This window comes from Thamnophis elegans, chromosome 4 (assembly GCF_009769535.1).
Source record: "Thamnophis elegans isolate rThaEle1 chromosome 4, rThaEle1.pri, whole genome shotgun sequence".
Lineage (NCBI taxonomy): Eukaryota > Metazoa > Chordata > Lepidosauria > Squamata > Colubridae > Thamnophis > Thamnophis elegans.
In genome coordinates, this window is record NC_045544.1 from 86,938,112 (window position 1) to 86,956,806 (window position 18,695).

Sequence of the window (18,695 nt, forward strand, 5' to 3'; positions counted from 1 at the left end):
TCTTCAAAGAATCTGAAGGCAGGACAAGAAGTAACAGATGGAAATCTATCAAGGAGAGACCAAACCTGGAACGGAGGAGAAATTTCCTAACAGTGAGAACAATTAATCAGTAGAATAGCTTGCATCCAGAAGTTATAGGTGCTCCATTACTGGAAGACTTTTTTAAAGAAGAGATTGAACAACCATTTCTCTGGAATGATATAATACAGTGTTGGCGAACCTTTTCAGCACTGAGTGCCGAAAAGGGAGAGCCCGCTCACATTTGTGGGGAAAAACAACCTGGAAGAGAAGCTGCCCAGGGTGCACGCGCGGGCTGGGAAACAAATTTCCGGTTTCTGGCGCACGCACTTCCAGTTTCCAGCGCATGCACTTTTGGTTTCTGGTGCGCATGCGCACGCAACGATCAGCTGGCCGGAGTGCATGCACATGCCAGAAAATGGAAGACCAGCTCTTTGGTTTCTGGCACTGCCGCACAAACGAAGGCCAGTTAATCAGCATGCTCGCATGTGCACCAAAAACCCAGAAGAGGCATGGGTGACACCATGCATGCCAGGCAACATGGTTCTGCATGCCACTGTGTACCGTAATAGCTAATGTTGGGAGAAATCAATCCATATTACAAAGGTATCATAAAACAATATATTCACCTTCAGCTGCTTGAGTTAGTTAATATAAGGAGTGGAAACTGAGTTTGATTTTTCTAAATGTGTCTGGTTAGATGGCAGCTTAATCTTTCTTTATGAAATACAGGCTAAGACTTAAACAAAGATTTCTAAAACTACAGTAACTTGGCATATGTCACATGTTAAGCAAAGTAAGCCATGTGCTTATGTGCTCACAAATACTGTATTTTTTGGAGTATAAGACGCAACTCGTAGGTATAACAGTATAAGAGGCTGAAAATCTGGGTGCGTCTTATACATTTTTTTGCCTCATGAAGCCCCGCCCCTTCACCAAAATGGTTGTACATACCCTTATGGAGGCTTTCAGAGAGCTCCTGGGGGTTGGGAAGGGCAGAAATGAACAAAAAATGGAGCGTTTTTGCCCCCCCCCATCTCCCAGCAGCACTCTATAAACCTCCATAAAGCTATGCATGCATTTTTTTTGACAAAAAACAGGCCCGTTTTTGCAAAAAAATGGGCCACTTTTTGCTTGTTTTTGGCCCCTCCATCCCCCAGAAGCACTCTGCAAGCCCCCCCCAGACTATTGATGCCTTTTATTTAAAAAAAGGGCCAGTTTTCACGAAAAATGGGCCATTTTGGGGAGGTTTGCAGAGTGCAAAACCATTTTTTTGCCTTTCGAAAAGCTCTTTAGTTAGACTGATTGATGAGAATTACATTGATCAAGTGCTGTGCCAGCAGAAACAAGTCTTAGGTGCTGCAGGTTGCCAACAATTTCCTTCTCCAGCACAAGGATAAATACACCTGGAAACATCTCCCTACCTACCTACTTACTCTCTCTCTCTCCCTACCTACCTACTGTAGTTCTCTCTCTATCCATCTACCTACCTACTCTCCCTACTGTATTTCTCTCTCTCTCTCTCTCTCTATCCCTCTACCTATCTACCTACCTACTGTCTCTCTCCCTACCTACCTACTGTATTTCTCTCTCTTTCTCTCCCTCTCTATCCCTCTATTTACCTACCTACTTTTTTAAAAATTTGCCACTTTAAAACCTTGGTGCATCTTATACTCCGGTGCATCTTATACTCTGAAAAATATGGTACCTGGTTTTCCACTACTTTTCCCTTACTTCTTTTTTAATCTCTTTTCATTTGCATTTAAATCAAAACACAGAATGATATGTAAGGAATCGATTGTAAGCAGATTCTAGTATCTCAAGGCTCCCAACAATTCTAAAATAAAATCTTTATCTTTATGTTTTCCTTATAAACTTCAAACGCTCACTGCATAGTTTTGCCAATGTGGCAGAATAGTAATTGCATTCAGTCAAAGATTACTATAGTAGCCAGCCTCACCCACTGAGCTAACTCCGACTATCAGAAGGCAGAAATGGGACAAAGAGATGCTTTGTCAGTTTTGTTGATGAGATGAAAAAGTAAACTTTTATTAAGAAAGTGTTAGGTCTGCTGGTCATCATCTATAAAGTAGGACTGCCTATCTCCAATTATGTCTGCTGCCATCCCATGAAATCTGATAGAGTGGATATGCTTCAGATCTGACCACTACTATTATCACAAAATGGCAAACTGATGAAACAGAGGCAACAGAAGCTATAGCAAGATCGGAAGGTTTTTTTTCCTTATTGCAGTGAAGTGCTACAGTAACAAATAAGTTTTAAGAAACCTATGAAAAAAGAGAGTTGGAAGGGAGTGATAACTACTGATATTACTTTTAACAACCATGTTTCCATGTACATCTGCCCTGTGCAACTGTATCCAATTTCAAAATTGCTAAGAAGGCGAGAAGAATCAGAAAAGTATGTGGGGTGAGAGAAAATTTAATAGCTTTCTTCCTCCACCCCTCTCAAATCTTAAAGGAAAAAATGCCCCAGAAGCAGATCCTGGGGGCCTTGTTAGGTTGAAAATTTCTATACCGCCTCTAAGGCTTAGGAATTTTACTCACACCTACCCTAGCCTTTGAAAGCACAGTTGGAATTTTCCTAATTTAGTTGGCAAACTTGCATTCAGGGGGAAACTGGATTATTTCAGGCTTGGAAATCTTTAATTTGATTTCTTTAAGGGGAAAAAATTAAAAGATTCAAATTAATAATGCATTTTTGAAAGCTGTCAGTTCTGATTTATTGCCTAAAAGAGTACATCTCTCGAAATTTAGACTCTAAGAATTTTCACATTCCTAAACATTATGAAGCACATTATAGTTACAAAGGAAACAAGAGTAAGCAAGTGGAAATGAAAAAAATGGTTCAAGCATGCATGAAAATAATGAAAGAACATACAGAAACCATTATTCAACATACCAGTTAGTGTCAAAACTTGAACATTAATATCTGTATGTTTAAAATCCAAATATACTAGAAATATAAACAGGTCTATCAAAAACTGCCCTAATTCCATTTTTTAAAATAAAAATAACTTATGTGCCACTAATATAAATACATAATTGAAATATAATTTAAATTATAATATAACATAAATATTAAACACTTTAGCTTTGGTTTTTAGAACTTACATGAAGTATTTAAGCTCCGGTAGCATTCAGCTTATATAATAGTTTATAATGTATCATAAAGATAAATAAGTGAAGATTTTTGCTTCTCAGCAGTAAAGCAAAAAAGATAGATAATTCAATTTAGCAAGTGTTATCAGGTAATTAATTATTCAGAAACTATATCTACAATAGACTTGGCCATCCTCACAATATTTTTCCATAATGAGTATATACTTTATACTCATTGTACAAGCAAATGTTTGGTAAAAACAAATCTCTCTCAGAAGTTAAGTATAATAGATGACTGTTCAGTGGCAAGCAGGTTAACAATGACTTCCTAACAAAGCCCAGAATACAACAGCTTATTTCATATGACTTGTCCATTTTTAGAATAGAATAGAATAGAATAGAACAGAACAGAATAGAATTCTTTATTGGCCAAGTGTGATTGGACACACAAGGAATTTGTCTTTGGTGCATTACATTTACATTCTTTCTTTACTCATCCTGTTTTTTGTTTTTAATCCTTTGTCCCAATCTAAAATCCAATGCTCTCATATATCAAAATCTCATTTCTCTAGATCAGCAGAAAGCCACATAGTACCCTAAAACAGCCATAAACTATCATCAGCATGCCAACAGTGAGGGATTTGGAAACGTATAATCCAAACATATGGGAAGCAATAAGTTGTCAGTTCCCAGTTTTGATCTTGCACTTTTTTCTATTCCCATATTGAGACTATTTCATCTTATTTCTGATTCATCTCATATGTTTCAAGAGGTTTTTATGCAAATGACTATTTCTAAGCCTGCATTGTCGTAGATTTGTCGATTTGTTCAATTCATTAGAAATAATGGAATTTAAGTGACACTCTCCAGCAGGCAGCAGAGTTTTAAACTGCTTAGAAAATTTACAATAAATCATGAATACGGCACCTTTTCCAACTAACAACATACATCTAGTGAAGCCATGTGCAGATTGTGATAACTTATGCTTTTTAATAAAATTTCTAGTTAGAAAATGTACCACCAGAGTTCTTCTGATTTTTGACAACCATTGATCAACATGCATCTCTTAGAATTTCTCACACCAGGTATCTCTGCAAAGATGTCACCCTCATTTTGAAATAAATAAACATCTTTTTAAACATTGCTTTAATGTACAGATTTAACTTACTTAAATTTGTTATTTGCCTCATTACAATGTTCTGAATTAGCTTGGGTTGTTTCCCCAGAAAGTTAGTTCTGCATGGGGTGCCCCTAATTTCCAGTAACAATTAGTACATTATGCCATAATTAGTACATTGCCTCCAAGTTCCTCTTTTCCCAAGCTATATATTTCAGCATGCACTTCTGACCCTCAGGTTCCCTTTTCATGCAGTTGCTTTGTCCTATGACAACATCAGGGGTTTCATTAGAGGAAGCATTTTCAGAGAGTTTTACTAACTAAGCTGTTTTCATTACCTTTTATGCACTAGATTGATTGAAAAATGACTGCAAATAATAATTCCCAACAGAAACCAGACTTTTGGACAAAGGGAGTGTTTTGACCTTTCCTTCATTATCACTTGACCAATTGGGGCTGGTAAGAATGCTGGAATTTTGAAAGCATGCTTGTTGCAATGACAAGATGGCTGTGCAAAATGGAAAATGGCCTGTTCATAAAGACAAAGTGATACGGCTAGAAGAAAATTGTCTAATAATCTAAGTAGATGATGGGACATAAATCTAATTAGTGAAGCAATGATGCAGAACCAGGCTTTTGAACTTACATTTCCTGTTTTCAAAAGCCTTCCACAAAAGACAAACAGATCAGAAAAAATGTTTTCACTAGCTAGGCTAGTAAGAACTTCTAGAAGCTGAACTCCAAAATTTCCAAAGGTCACCAGGTCGGAGACAGCTAGTTTAGCAAATCAACTTGCATTTCATTGACAGCACTTTTTTTAGTGTTTGTTTCAGTGATCAAATCTCTCTCACACCTCACTGAAATCTCTTCATGTTTCTACCATGCATTGTAATCTTGTGCACATTAAAGGTAATTTAACATCTTGCTTAGTGACAGTTTTGAGGCACTGGCATGTAACTGGGTTGCAACTGATACCACTGTTAAATACCTCCCCAGCAAAGTTGCGTATTAACTTCAAAATGCTCCAGGATTAAATATGTTTTCGTTTCAGTTACGGAGCTAATGAAAAACAAATGGTGGAATTTGTTTTAGCTCTTTTACTTAAAAGAAAAAGTCTGAATAACGTTCCATTTATTCAGATGAATATATAGCCAGCATTACGCTGTCCAGAGAGATGACTAACTGCAGACAAAATTTAATGCAGAGAGAAATATTTAAGACCCTTATTGAAATTGCTTCGGCCACATAATATAAAACTTAGGACAATTATTTATTTTCAGTGTAGTTTTTATTGCCTATAAGTGCAGATCATTTAAATAACAAAGTAAAATTAATAAAACATTTCTAAATAACCATTTAAAATCTTGCATGTCTGCTAAGAAATAAATTCAATTTAATTTATCATTATTTATACACCAATAAGTTTGTATAAAACTTGTATTTCTTCTGGTAAAAAAAGAAATATAAGCTGAACTAAGCTTATAGCAAAACCACATTCTCAACAAAATGTGATGGTATCTTTTACAATTTCTGTTGCCATAGCGTAAAACTTTCAGAATGGGTCCACCTGTTTCCGACCAGTGTTAAAAATGTTTCAATTGTACTGATAGTGACAGCTGTTGTAAACAATCAAATCTGAGTACAGGAAATTCATGTTTAAAAGGTAATTTTAAACATATATTAAGTAATTAAATAAATTTAAACAGCTCCCAAGAAATGCAAGCATCCCATTCCAAAGACCATCAGAAAATTCTATTAATTACACACACACCCCAAAAAAACAGAATAAATAACAAAAACAATCCTTCCCCTAAGGATGAAAAAAAACATGCATATAGGAAAATAATGTTGCCCTTTCTAACTAAATAGTTAACCTTGTGAATTGTGAGAAGGTAGGTAATCTTAGCAGTTACATGTTTTGGAAGTTTGTTCAACTACTCCAAAGACCATTCCTAGTTACTAGGGGCTGCTGCTGAGCTGAAGTGGCTAAATACAGCCTCTGAAACAGCCAAGCTTTCCCAAGTACATAGTGCTTTGAGGATAGGAGTTTGACTTGCACTAAGATATTGTTCTAACCTGCCCTTCTCTTTTTTGGAGCATGGCTTCTGGCAGATATACAAACATATATGCCACACTGAGGGAAATTTATTGGACAGTAAAATCTACAGAACTGAATTCAGCTGGAGTTAGCAACTAAAGGCTGACCAAATGGGGAACCTTGAAAACAATATCACACAGGTCTTTTGTCTTTTTTTTTGGACTGTCCCTTTGTTGGCATCTTAGATTCAAAAATATTTCAATTTTTCCTTTAAGCTGGATGAGGTGCAGTCGAATGCATTTAGTCTGACAAACAAACTTGCAGTAAAGTAATAAACTGGGGAAGAAAGCAATGGCAAATCTAGATAGCATACTAAAAAGCAGAGACATCACCCTGCCAACGAAAGTGTGTATAATCAAGGCTATGGTTTTCCCAGTTGCAATGTATGGCTGTGAACGTTGGACCATAACAAATGCAGAGCGCCAAAGAATTGAGGCCTTTGAACTATGGTGCTGAAGAAGACTCCTGCAAGTCCCTTGGACTGCAAGGCAATCAAACTGGTCAGTCCTAGAGAAGATCAACCCTGACTGCTCTTTAGAAGGCCAGATCCTGAAGATGAAACTCAAATACTTTGGCCACCTAATGAGAAAGAAGGACTCACTGGAGAAGAGCCTAATGCTGGGAAAGATTGAGGACAAAGGAAGAAAGGGATGACAAAGAATGAGGTGGCTGGATGGAGTCACTGAAGCAGTAGGCATGAGCTTAAATGGACTCTAGAGGATGGGAGAGGACAGGAAGGCCTGGAGCAACGTTGTCCATGGGGTCATGATGGGTCAGACACGACTTCGCAACTAACAACAACAACAAACTGCAAAACATAAAAGTACCAAGAAATGTCTTAGTTAACCTGAGATCTTTGATTTGATCCATAGCCCAATGTAAGCACTTAAACTGTGTAGTCAACTCCTGCTACTGCTGTTTCCCATCATCGGTGTTTCTATCACTAAGGTGACCAGATGTCCCGCTTTTGGCAGGACAGTCACGATTTTTCAAAATTTGTCCCGTGTCCCGCGGCGTGTTCAAAAAGTCCCAATTTCCCAAAAGAAAGAAAAGATGCCGAATCATCAATTTTAAAAAGGACGCCGTTAAAAAAAAAGTTTTTATTTCTCTGAAGTGTCGTTCCCAATGTGGCCTTTAGAGGGCAGTGGTTTCCCTCCCTCCACTCGGCTCGCTCAAAGCGTCCGCTGAGGGGCGAGGCTCCCTCCCCTCCTGCGCATGCGCGCGGTGATGCGCAATGTTTTTTGACAGCCGTCCGGTGGCCTCGGGCTTTCCAGTGGTGGCAGTGCGGTGAGGAGGGGGCTCGGTCCCAGGCCAAGCGGCTCAGCCGTCGGAATTTTTTTTTTTGCCCTCTTCTCTCAGGCGACGCTCTCCCTGTAGCTATGCCATGCAAGCCACCGTCAGCAACCTGGTCCGGGTGAACCGAGGAGAGGCAGGCGGGGATCCGATTGGGAGAGGCTGGAGATAGGGGTGGCTTTTGAAAGGGTGGGGGGCATTGGGGGAAGGCAATCGGGGGAAGGCTTTTTTTTTTTTACAGCTCAGGTGCTCCGAGCCCCCCCACATCAATGGTGTCCTGCTTTACCCATCTTAAAATCTGGTCACTTTATCTATCACCCACGTCTCTGATTCCAGTATTAACATTCAGCAAGGATGCAGTTTTTCTGCAAGTTCTGTAGATTTACAAACATGCAAATGTGTTTGTAAACAATAGCCTGTCACAATGTATCTTTCCAGGCCATGTTGGGCAAAATTTGTACTCCGTTAACAGTAGCCAATTAAAGAAAAATCATCATTCTCTTAAAACATATATTAACTCTCATTAAAAAAATAGAGAAATACATTAGTCTTTTTAGAATTGCCATGGAGTCATATATTTTTCCTATATCGGCATGGCTGCATTTCTGCATTAGTCTATCAAAGCAGGATCCCATGGGGCTAAAGGCAGGACAAGTTATATATGCCTTCTGATCACACAGGTTTCCCATAAAGCAATGAAACATTACTACATCTGCAGAAGTCTGAACTGAATTTTTTTCTATTTGAGGGAAAATCCAAGATTGCAATGAGGAACGGTGGGAACTTTAAGAAATGGCAAGTGTCCAATCATAGTGTCATCTGATCTGCAGGGAATTTGATTTGCTTCAATTGAGCGTAGAAGAATCCAAGAACATTGCAGAAAGAAAAGCACTATAATGATTTTTTTTTCAAACATAATATATTCTGAGTTTTCCTTTATTGTAATTTCTCAAATTCACTTTTAATTTAGATTAGCATGTGCATCTCATTTTATAGGTAAGTGGCACAAAAAAATAAAATAAAGCCTGCCTTTTCCATTGAAATACTGAATACCACCATCGAAAAGTCCTTTTCCTTAACTGCCACTTATCATTTCTTAGAAAGCAGGAGTACCCCTTTTCCATAATTTAAAATCAGGTCACATTCATATGGAAGATGATCTTTCAAACAGATTCTTTTGGTGATGACACAATGTAGGCACCCAGGAGAGACTTTTAATCCTGATGATGAGTTTTAGCAATTAAGTGGATATGGGCATTTTCTTAGAAAACTAAATGCCACTGAACTTGTGCTTATCCTTATAAATATTTGTTTCTATAATTCCTATGCTTGATCACTCACTCTTATTCTGCTCAGTTATCTCATTGTTCCTAACCTTTTTTCCTTAAAGCTTTTTGTACACCTCTTTCAGTAATTCATCTCCTTTGTAAATCTGTACTGTAGTCATAAGCCTGCTCTGGTCATGTAATTTTCCAGTTAGCAACCACAACGCTTAGTTACCAAGATATCGATTGTGGTTGGTAAGCAAGGACTAATTGTATTAAAAAAATGTGGCAAAAGAATAATTTGATGTCTTTTCAGAGATCTTTATAAAGGTCACAATAAAAAAGGCATCAGAAGAGCAACAAAAACAATATCCCTCCTAGGGGAATACTGGCATATAGTACTTAATTTTTGCTGTTATTGTTCAATCGCTAAGTCATGGTTGATTCTTTGTACTTACCTAATAGGGTGGATCCGAGTGTTGTGTCTGGCCCTGAAAAATCCTTCCTCATGCTAGACCAAGTAAGAATGCACAACTATATTTCAGGTTACTGAGAATTTTTATCTAACAATATTTCTGAAGTTCTTTTTTTATTGAAAATTTAAAAAGCTTTTAAAAATACTTACCTCCCCTCCCCACCCGAACCCATCTCCCCCCCCAAACTCCCCCCCCCCCAACTTCCAAGAGCAAATACAGGGGATAAATCTTTAACAATCATATTCTAAAGTAAACTAAAAAAACTTTAGCAACATCCTCACTTGTACTTTAACTCCTCTTTTGTTAAGCTAACTCTAAACAAATTATGTCATTCCTTGTTTCTTCAATCATAGGCTATCTGGAGTTTCTTAGTCCCATATTTATTTTGAATATAATCAATCCATCTTCTCCACTCCAGTTTATATTTCTCGTCTGAGTGATCCTTGAGATATGCTGATATTTTAGCCATCTCTGCTAAGTTTGTTACTTTTAATGTCCATTCTTGAATAGTAGGCAAATCTTCCTTCTTCCAGTATTGCGCCACCAACAGTCTTGCTGCCGTTGTTAGGTTCAGAATAAAATTAGTCTCTAAAACAGTACAATCAGTAGTTATACCTAACAAGAATAACTGAAGGGTAAACTTTATCCTCTTTTTAAAAATATTTTGCATAATCCACCATATTTTTATCCAAAATGCTTTAACCTTTTTGCAAGTCCACCATATATGGTAATATGTAGCAACCATACAATCACATCTCCAGCATTTAGATTGTAAACTCGGATACATGCAAGCCAATTTTTTAGGATCTAAGTGCCATCTATAAAACATCTTGTTGAAGTTCTCTCTCATGTTCTGGGCTTGCGTGAATTTTACATCTCTTACCCATATCTTTTCCCATGTATCCAGCAGTATTGGTTCTTCAAAATTTTGTGCCCACTTTATCATACAGTCTTTAACTAATTCTATTTCAGAATCCATTTCTATTAATACATTATATAACCCTTTTATATGCATTTGACTTTGATCACTAATTTGTTTTAGTAAATTGTCTCCTCTTGCGTAATACCAATTTTCTGATCTTTTTTCCATCTGGCCTGAACCTGTCCATACTGAAACCATGTTTGGATTACCTTTTCCTTTTACATTCAAGGGTTTTAGCTGTAATACACCTCTTTCTATAGTAAGAAGCTGTCTATATGTGGTTACATCCTGTTTTTGTGCTATACTTATGTTCTCTATTGCATGTCTGGGAATTGCCCACATAGATATCTTATAATTTAATTTATGTTGATATTTTTTCCCAGACACGCAATAAAGCATTCGTTAATATATGACTTTTGAAAGTCTTATCCATCTTCTTGTCGTATATAAATAAGCATGCCAACCGTATATCAAATCATGCCTGCTATATTCAGTAATCTATCTTCTGTTGAATTAATCCAATCACTAATTATTGATAAAACTACTGCTTCATAGTATAGTTTTTAATTTGGCATTTTCAAGCCTCCTCTCTCACGTACGTATTGCATTATTTTAAGTTTTATTCTCGGTTTCTTCCCTGCCCAAACGAATTTGTTAATACCCTTTTGCCATTCAAGCAAATTTGCATCTTTTTAAAGTATTGGTATCATTTGAAAAAGAAATAAAAACTTAGGCAAGACATTCATTTTCACTGCTGCTATCCTTCCCAACAAAGACAATTGTAGTTTTTTTTCCCAATTTTTCATCTCTACCTGTATTCTATGCCATAATGGTTCATAATTATACTTATATAGTTTCCCATTTGAAGTTGTAATATAAACTCCTAAATATTTAACCTTTTTAACTATCTCACATCCTGTTATTCTTTTTAATTCTTCCCTTTGATTAGTGTTCATATTTTTGACTAACATCTTCGTTTTCCCTAGATTTATTTTAAACCCAGATACTTGGCCATATTGATTAATCATATTCATTAAGGCCTTAGTAGATTTCCCTAGTTGGGTTAAAGTTATAACCAAATCATCTGCAAATGCTCGTAATCTATGATGCCTAATCTTAAATCGTAATCTATGATGCCTAATCTTAAATCTTAATTCCCTGTAAATCATCTGACCCCCATATTTTATTCAGCAATAACTCCAAGGTTATAATAAACAATAATGGCGATAGGGGCAACCCTGTCTTATTATATTTCTGAAGTTCTGAGAGAGTGAGTTGCCTTCAGACTAATATCTAATGCCAATCTTTATAACACCAACTTTATGACCCTACCAAAATCCAAAGTTAATAAGGAATCTATAAGCAGTCCAAATGTTCTGAATTTTGATTCTAACATTTTGTTATGGTGAAAGACAACTGTCAGCTAAGACAAGTAGTAGCAACTCTGTAAAAAAAAAACGGATCCTTAGCCACTATGCCAATCTCACCATAATTTCCATGCACCATGTTCCATTTTGGCCATCTCAAAATTGAACTCAATTTTGTACTGACTCAAGCTTAAGTATTGCATTGAAGGTCCAGCAAATAAAGAATATAAAAACCTGGGCTTGTATTGTCTCTAGGATTTTCTTCATTTATAGGCCAACCTGAGGCACAGTGAGCATTTGGGCTAGGATTATAGTTGTGAAAACTTCTGGTGCTGTATCAGTACACTTCCTTTGGAGTAAAAAAATCTCTCTTGATAGTTGTATGGATTTTAGGATGCCACTTACTTAATATATTCATGATTTCTAGGATCTCCCAGTCATGAAAGATTATTCCTGGATATTTAAAGAAGGGTACTTTTTGTGCTCAATTAACCAGGCCTTGTTGTTTCATTTTCTTGCCAAACCCCCTCTCCCCCATGATTTCTCATTGTATTTCATAGATATGTTCAAAGTGCATGTGAATGGATACCATTGTTGCATATTTCTTCTTCCAAAATAATACTTCAAATTGCCTTCAATAGATTTCAAAATATGTTGTTTAGTACTAGGAAACAACAATCAAATCTGTTATTTAAAATTTAATTTTCTACTTAACAGAAGTTTTCATCTGCCTTAAGCATATTTATAGCCAAAAGCAATTTACAGCAAACTTGATGAAAAAGCGATCATATTGATTCTTATTGATTTTAAATCCATCTTAAATCAATACAGAAATTACATTCAACAATATTGCTTAGCTATCAGAGTGGAATTAAGGCATGTTTTGCCAAATCTTTTTGCTGTATATCACTCTTGTCTTTCTTGGAACTGATCTGGGAACATGGGAGCTACAGAGAGAAGGTAAATTGTTGAAAATTACCTCTTTCTCCATTCCTTGGCCTGAAGGGGGAAAAATACCATCAGCAAGGAACAATAACATTCAATTCAAATTATGGGGCTTCAGTGTTGATGTTTGGGTAATGAAACATCTACAAGAAAACTACATGTTATTAGATTACATCATCCTTTAACTGTGACCATGGTTATTCTGACTTAGAATGATAGGAATTCAACAACTGGAGAACCATCCATCTTTAACCCTTGCTTTAGATCAGGTGTCACCAAACTTTCCTCAGGAACTTTCCTTTGGACCTCAGGGACCACTAAATTCATTATTTTAAATATGATCTGCCTAATGATCAGCTAGGTGGTCATGTGACTGGGTGGGTGTGGCCAATTTGATGTCACTCATGTTGAGGAGCGCCTCACTGGCCTCTACTCACCCCTCCCCTCCCAGCCACTCCTCGCCTGCCCGCCCGGGCTCCTTAAGGCCTCAATAGGAAGCAGTTGTTGGAACTTAGCAGACACCACGAGAAAGAGTTGGCAAAACAGCTGGCTCAGTTCAAATTGGATCTGACCGAGAAGGAGGCTCAGCAAAAGCACCTCACTTAGGGCTATGAACATAGACTTTCCAAGCAGAGAGAAGACCTGTGGGAGTGCAAGGCCAGGTATTGGTGCCTGGAGGCTCAGTGATCTTAGATAGTCAGCCAGTTCCAGGCCATGATGCAGTCCCACTGGAACAAGGCCTCCGGCTCTTTGCCACCAGCGGCGCTTCCCTCCAGCCTTCGCCCAAAGACCCTTACCAGGAGGCTGAAGCAGACCCCAAGTTGGAATTTCTGTCCCCCCTCCAACCCACAGAAAAAGATCATGAAGGGGGAGACTCTCTGCAGCAACACAAATGTTTATTGCACCTATCCAGGCAAGGGGCCGTAGTTTGAGGACCTCTGATTTAGTGCAATATAAAAAATGCACATAATTTTTCTGTGGACCACCAAAATTTTCTCACGGACCACCAGTGATCCTTGGACCACCAGTGATCCTTGGACCACCAGTCCAAGAATAAGAATAAGAATAGTTTAAGCTTTAAGAATAGTTAACAATGGAATCACAAAAGAAAAAGGGGATGAAACTTACTGAATTATCCAACAACCTTCCAGAAATTTGCTAAAAGCCTCAGCACAGGAAATTATATCTGAGAGATACTACAAAAAATAGAGAAATTGTCATCTGAACCAAAAGACTAAGGGTAGCATCCAATATTAGGTGAATTTCGCCTAGCTTCCCTAGTTAAATTTGATCTTGAGGAGATCTGGGAGTAACCAGAGGGAGAGGAGAGAAATAAGCTCTTCTGCAGGCAATTCAGCTTCAGGAAAAATGATTACTGTACTGTCATCAAAACTATACAAAGAAGTTCTGCTTAAGGTTCCCCTTTTAATAGCTTTCTTTAAAAAGAGCCAACTGATCTGAAACAGCTTTCTTTGCATTCTGCTAGTCACTCTGAGAACATATACTCCAGAAGGCTATCAGTAGTAAATCAGAGACATTTTTATGTAGTGCTTGAAGGGGAGGAGGGGGATAACTTTGGAGCCATAAATGCTCTAGGGGCAAAACAGTATTCAGATATGAATGTGTGCCAATGTGAAAACCTATATTTTAAGAACACTTTTGGATGAAGAAGCACTCATTATGCACAGGCATGCCTGAAGCCAATACAACACATTAGAAAGCAAGCAGGAACAAGTTATAGGGAGACAGCAGTCTGCTTCATGAATGCCTCATTCCAAGAAATGCAAAGGCTACATTTTAAAAACTATTTAGTAGAAAACAAGCACCAATGTTTGTGTGTGTGTGTGTGTGTGTGTGTGTCCGTCCATCCAGCAGTAATTTTGAAGTGGAACTGGAATTCAGTGGAATCTGAAGCCCAGGAGCAGGAAAGTGAGAGAAGACAGACTTCCTGCAAAAAGAGAAATACACTAAATCACAAGGTCCACAAAGATGCAACTATTAAAATAAATAAGAAATTGGGGTTTAAGGGATTTGAGCCAGCAAAAAGTAGCTCAGTTTTTTTGTGGAAGGGAGGACAGGGGTCTACAGTTGCTTTCAATGCAGTGGAAAGCCTTTGTGTTAAAAGTACAGGTACTCGACTTACAACAGTTCATTTAGTGACCAGCACTGAAAGTTACAACAGCACTGAAAAACGTGACTTATGAAGTTTTTTCACTTCACACCGTTGCAGCATCCCCATGGTCATGTGATCAAAGTTCAGATACTTGGCGACAGATTTGTATTTATGACGACTACAATGTCCCAGGGTCATGGGATCATCTTTTGTGAGCTTCTGACAAGCAAAAGTCAATGGGGAAGCCAGATTCACTTAACAAACATGTTACCAATTTAACTGCAGTGATTCACTTAAGAACTGTGACAAAAAAATATGTACATTCCACTCGTTTCTTAAAATCAAACCAAGATGAAAATATATGAGAGTAAGGTTCTACATTTAGGCAAGAAAAACGAAATGCACAGGTTCAGTATAGGTGGTACCTTGCTCAACAGTAGTAACTGTGAAAGGGATCTTGGAGTCCTAGTGGACAACCATTTAAATATGAGCCAGCAGTGTGCAGCAGCTGCCAAAAAAGCCAACACAGTTCTAGGCTACATAAACAGAGGGATAGAATCAAGATCACGTGAAGTGCTGCCTTGGTAAGGCCACACTTGAAATACTGCATTCAGTTTTGGTCGCCACAAGGTAGAAAAGATGTTGAGACTCTAGAAAGTGTGCAGAGAAGAGCAACAAAGATGTTTAGGGCACTGGAGACTAAAACATATGAAGAGCGGTTGCAGGAACTGGGTATGTCTAGTTTAATAGAAAGAAGGACTAGGGGAGACATGATAGCAGTGTTCCAATATCTCAGGGGTTGCCACAAAGAAGAGGGAGTCAAACTATTTTCCAAGGCACCTGAGGGTAGAACAAGAAGCAATGGGTGGAAACTAATCAAGGAGAGAAGCAATTTAAAACTGAGGAGAAATTTCCTGACAGTTAGAACAATTAATCAGTGGAACAGCTTGCCTCCAGAAGTTGTGAATGCCCAACACTGGAAGTCTTTAAGAAGATGTTGGATAGCCATTTGTCTGAAATGGTATAGGGTTTCCTGCCTAGGCAGGGAGTTGGACTAGAAGACTCCAAGGTCCCTTCCAACTTTGTTATTGTATTGTATTGTATATTACGTCTCCAAATAACCAGAAAACAGAGAAAGCCAAAAAAAAATCAAGAAACCCCAGGGGGGGGGGAGCAGATGTCAATTTCCTCCAGACAGCCTTATCTAATCTAGCCCCTTCCAGAATTCCAATAGTTGAACTACCCTTCTTTTCATCCCTAACATTCATGTTCTTATAGACATTATACAGTCAAAAATGTGCAAAATCCACAAAAGTGGGAAAATTGCTTTTAGTAATTGCAGCAGGGAACATTAGAAAATAGTGTTCAGGTTCAAATGCATTTTCACAATATATAAAAGTCAATAAATCTTTTTCCACTATTCACATCTATATGCGTATTACTACCAAGTGATATGAGCTACTAAAATACAGGCTCCAGCTTAATAGCAGTCTTCATTCCCTGTCTGATTGCACAGCTTCTGCACTTTAAACAAGAGACTTGCAAAATTCTATACAGGATAGTAGGGATATGAATGTTATTAATAGATTAAAAGGGTAACCTAATTATAATTGGACCTCATTTTGATCTACCTATTTTCCCCCAATTTCCTGTGGACAAATATAAAAGCAGCCTTATTATTCTAATAATGTCTGTCTAATGTCTGTTTCACTGGAACCACTAAGTACTATCCTGGATTAAGGATACAGAGGGATAATTGCAAACTATGATTTAACTAGATTTATTAAATAAATCATTCGCATTTATATATACTTATAAACAAGCAAACTATGGACAATGTGGGTTTGTCACTGTGGGTTATGTTGTTTGCAAAACAGGGCTTTTGATTCAGCATGTTAGGCAAACACAACAAAATGTAATTCATTCAATAAAAACTACATGGCTTAACCTACTGTGTAAATCCAGCCAGTAAGAGCAGAAGACAGGACAAGTTATTAATAATATCCCAGCAACTATTTAGAAAGTCAACTGATACATGATGTGATTAAAAAAGAAAATGGGACCGCATTATTTAAGCACAAGGAAAAGCTCAATATTCAAAGACTCACACATGATGCAACGTATTTAGAAATCAATACCCTTTCTAATACTTGCCAGCATGTTAATATTTAAAAATAATGTCAAAAGTGCATTTTTGGAACCCGGCATCACTTACCTTGTCTGCTAGAGATACAAGTCGATCCCTATCGAAATCTGCACTTCTTCCAAATCATAAAAGCTAAACTCAGAAGTGTGTCCCTAGTTCCTAACCAGCATTTAGGCCGCAGCAAGTATTTAAAAGACGATTGTTAAAAGCTTAGCAAGGGGGCTGCCTGTACACTGACATAGATATACGGTTGTGTGGCTTGAGCAATAGCGTGGTGGTACAAAACTACTGCTGGGATGAAGCTGCTTTCAAGGCACCGTAAGCACGGTATCTGAGCTATGTTCTAAGGAACGACCGGTGGCGATGTCCTGGAGGTGGAAAATGCGTGCCAAAAGCAAGCCTCGTCCACGGCTAAAAGTCTGCCCACCGTGCTTAGAGTAAATAAAGACCTCCGAAACAGTTCTTTGCGCCTCGGGTTCGGGACTCGTTCCGGGGTAAAGGATCAACGTTCCCAAACTGGGGGACTAGCCCAACTGAAAGTGAGTGGGGGACAAAGACTCGCCAGTATTTCACCGCTGTTTCTAGGTCTCTTAAAAAATAAACCAGCCACGTCCAAGAAACATAATATTTTCTTTCTCTATGTTTTACCGCCATTGACCGAAGAACGTGGTTTTTGTTTTCCCGACCTCGTAATTTTGTTTCTTTCTCTCTCCCCCGCCCTTCCAGAGATAATGGCACCTTCTAGAATGCTGTTTTATGTTTGCGAAAGGGCTTCACTTTCAGTCGGCTTCCACTGGGTGGCGATAGTGTGCAGTATTGAAACTGTGGTTGCGCGTGTGGAAGACCTGTGGTTAAGAATTACCAAGCACTGATAGATGATAAGGAAAAGTACTGTATACAAGTTTAAGTAGGGCTGCAGAAATCTGGAAAATTGCCAGACCATAGCAAAGAAATACAGAAAACTTTTTACTCTCTGCTCCATTTAGTGATCGTCTGATGATTGCATCCCAGATTGAGATAATAGAATAGAATAGAATAGAATTCTTTATTGGCCAAGTGTGATTGGACCCACAATGCTCTCAGTGTACATAAAAAGACAAGATACATTCGTCAAGAATCATAAGGCACAACACTTAGTGATAGTCATATGGTACAAATAAGCAATCAGGAAACAATATCAATATAAATCGTAAGGATACAAGCAACAAAGTTACAGTCCTGAAGTCATAAGTGGGAGGAGATGGGTGATAGGAATGATGAGAAGACTTATAGTAATAGTAATGCAGTCTTATTGAATGGTTTGACAATGATGAGGGAATTACTTGTTTAGCAGAGTGATGGCGTTCGGGGAAAAAACTCTTCTTGTGTCTAGTGGTGTTGGTGTGCAGTGCTCTACAGCGGCATTTTGAGGGTAGGAGTTGAAACAATTTATATCCAGGATGCAAAGGGTCTGTAAATATTTTCACAGCCCTCTTTTTGACTCATGCAGTGTACAGGTCCTCAATGGAAAGCAGGTTGGTAGTAACTGTTTTTTCCGCAGTTCTAATTATCCTCTGAAGTCTGTGTCTGTCTTGTTGGGTTGCAGAACCAAACCAGACAGTTATAGAGGTGCAGATGACAGACTGAATAATTCCTCTGTAGAACTGTATCAGCAGCTCCTTCTTTTGGCAGTTAAAATGGGCTGTACAGGTAGTCCTCAACTTACAACCACAATTGAGTTTTATGTTGCTAAATGAACATTTGTTAAATGAGTTTTGCCCAAATGACTTGCCACTGTTGTTAACATTGACATTGAAATTGTTAAGTTAGTAAC

General features: G+C 38.0%; 1 protein-coding gene across 1 annotated transcript in view; it reads right to left on the bottom strand.

Annotated features, from left to right (window-relative positions):
* The window catches only part of DISP1 (dispatched RND transporter family member 1), a 73,675-nt gene extending 56,294 nt beyond the window's left edge, over window positions 1–17,381 (bottom strand). Inside the window, exon 1 of the mRNA XM_032215874.1 lies at window positions 16,952–17,381. The gene's annotated coding sequence lies outside the window, so the exon portion shown is untranslated. The remainder of the gene's footprint in view (window positions 1–16,951) is intronic.
* Window positions 17,382–18,695: the final 1,314 nt, after the last annotated feature.